Below are 3155 nucleotides of genomic sequence, written 5' to 3' on the forward strand. Positions count from 1 at the left end.
CTTCATCCTGAGGCCACAGCAACCGATACGCTGACAGCAAGCGAGCAACTCTCCGGAAGAAAATACCGCACCCCCAAAAAACCCCAGTGAGAAATTCAGTGTCTGTTTTCCGGCTTTGCTGCATATGTTCATCTGGAAGGCAAATGAGCTTCTGCTCCCACAAGGAGAGTATGGCGTCTGGGCAGTGGCATAGCAGGGGTTGCCAGAACCTGGAGAAAGGAAATTATTCATAGAATCATAGAATGGTGGATCTGGAAGGGACCCCGAGGGTCATCTAGTTCAACCCCTGCAATGCAGGAATCCTGCCCACAGCCATCCCTGAGGTGGGCTTGAATCACCAAGCTTTTAATGAACAGCTAGATGCCCTTTCCGCCAGCTCTGATGTGTGTTTCATTCCAAAATGCAGGGAGAGACTCCCAGCTGTCAGGAGACTGTCTTCTAAGCAGCCCTTTAGTTTTTATTTATTAGATTTATTAGATTCCAAGTGAGTGGCATACAAAGGGTGAACAGGTTAAGTCGGTAATGATATAATGGGCAAAGGACTTTGGACATAAAATACAGATGGTAGATTGGGAAAGGTTATGGAAATCAGATTCGGGTTGCAGTGTGAAGCTGCACAATCTTTATACCCAATTACTTGGTTGTAAGCTCCATTGACTACAGTGGGACTTACTTCTGAGTAGGCAGAGTGAGGCTCCATTTACAATAAAGGAATAAACCTTCTCCGTGCTTCCTAAGAAATGGCAGGCTACAGAATGACTTGCAATGAAAGACTTTGAAGTGGATGGGTGACCTTTTCCTTCAAAATTATAGGAAACTTCACCATTTCCTTCATTTGGTGCAGGAATTTTATTTTCAGTATAAACAGGATTCCATTTTAGCCCCTGCACACACCACTTTTAATTGTTCTCCAAGATGGGGAGGGAAAAAGGAAAGCGGGACATTCCAGGATCAAATCAGGAACCGGGACGTCTTCTGTAATTCTGGGACTGTCCCTGGAAAAGCAGGGCCCTTGGCGGGTCTGCATGAGACCCTTTAACTTCAGTTTTGCTGGTTAAAGCCCCACGTTGGGCAAAATATTCCAGCCTTGCAGGGGGTTGGACTAAATGACCCTCATGGCCCCTTCTAACTCTACAGTTCTACGATTCTGTATGCTCTATTAGTACAGAACCTCCAGGCTGAAGTGCAATCTATCTCTCTGTTGCGAGGTGCAAAAGTCAGAAGGCATCTCTTGCCCCCACAACCCGCTGCTGGCGTTCGGCGAGCTCATCTTCCATTTCCATCATTCATTTCTCAGGTTAGAAATAAATAAAGAGATCTTTATCCTGCTGAGAGCCTGAGGGCCCTGCTCCTGCCTCCGTCTACCTGGCCCAAGGCGGGGCCTGACAGGCTTCATCAGGACTGCTGCCACGGCTCACCAGAGAGGACTCCTTGTTTTAAATTGTTTTTATATCCTTTTAAATTCTTTTTTAAAGTCTTTCAGCGGTTTTGAACTGGGCTGTAAGGGCTCTTGGCGGGATGTGCCTGGGCGGAGAGGAGTGGGGGAGAGCAGGGGGAGGCTGGGTAGGGGGAGGCATGGCATGGGGGGCAGTCTGGGTGAGGGGCATGCTCTGGCAGCTAGTGACTGCCATGTGCAGCCCCTCCTCCAACTTGGGGAATTGAGGTTGCCATATCAGCCAGCCCTCGGCTCTGCGACTGCTGCTGTTGAATGCCAGGTCCGCCCAGAATAAAATCTCCCTCACCCACCATCTGATTATGGATGAGGAGGCTGACCTGGCATGCATCACTGGAACCTGGGTGGGAGATGTATTTTTATATGCAAGGGCTGCAGCCCGGACTTTGGTGGCAAAGGGTGGAAGGAAGAAGAAGCCCCGACAAGAATGGACTGGCATAATAAACTACAGGAATTTGCTGAAATGGCGCAGTTGGCAAATAGCCTGAGAGGCAATTCAAAACCATTTTTTTAAAAAAAATGGGATAGATATAAGATATATGTTCAAAAATATAGTAAAGGTTTGCGATCTATGCTAGCGTTCAATTGACATTGGAGAGAAATTGAGTTGAGAAACAAGATTAAGGTTACATATTGATATAGGAATGTATTAGATAAAATGTAAAGAAATATACAATAATAAGAGTACATTCATTTGTAAAAAAAAGTATATACAACAAGGCTGACAGGAAGTCCGTAATGCTGGTACAAATGTTATTTTGAAATGGCTTTATGTCTTTTTCTTTTTTTTTCTTTTCTTTTTTCTTGCTTTAGGTACATAAATTTGGTATATAAACTTTGTATACATGTTGGAAATTATATTATATTATGCCCTGTAATGTAATATGCTAATGTATTCATATGTGACATAAGAACGTTAATTTTTTAAAAAAGAAACTTGGGTGGGTGAACAGGGTGGAGGGGGTCTCACCCAGCTGCGCCCACCTGGGTACTCAGTGCAGCTGGGGAGGGGGGGTTGCTGTGGTCTATGAGATTCTCTTTCTGTCTCCAGTTGGGGCTCCCTGTCTGTGGGAACGCTCTCCCCAGGAAAGTTCACCTGGTGCCTTCATTACAGGTAAAAAAAGGTAAAGGACCCCTGGACGTCCAGTAAAGGCGACTCTGGGGTTGTGGCGCTCATCTCACTTTCAGGCCGAGGGAGCCGGAGTTTGTCCACAGACAGTTTTCCAGGTCATGTGGCCAGCAGGACTAAACCGTTTCTGGCACAGCAGGACAGTAACGGAAACCAGAGCGCACGGAAACGCCATTTACCTTCCCATCGCTGTGGTTCCTATTTATCTACTTGCACTGGCCTGCTTTCAAACTGCTAGGTTGGCAAGAGCAGGGACCGAGCAATGGGAGCTCACTCCGTCGCGGGGATTTGAACCGCCGACCTTCCAATCAGCAAGCCCAAGAGGCTCAGTGGTTTAGACGACAGGGCCACCTGTGTCCCTGTCTTCATTATACGCCTTTAGGCGCCAGGCAAAACTGTTCCGTTTTAACCAGGCCTTTGCTTGATCTGATTGACATCCTATGCCCTGCTTAAAATGTGGCTCTTTTTTGGGGGGCGGGGTTACTGGGTTGTTTTTATTTTGAGATACCTCTGGGTATAGGGCAGTATATAATTCAATAAATAAATAAATATCACCCTCTGCTCCTCCCCTCG

This window comes from Podarcis melisellensis (genome assembly GCF_964234715.1).
Source record: "Podarcis melisellensis genome assembly, chromosome: 18".
NCBI classification, from domain to species: Eukaryota; Metazoa; Chordata; class Lepidosauria; order Squamata; family Lacertidae; genus Podarcis; species Podarcis melisellensis.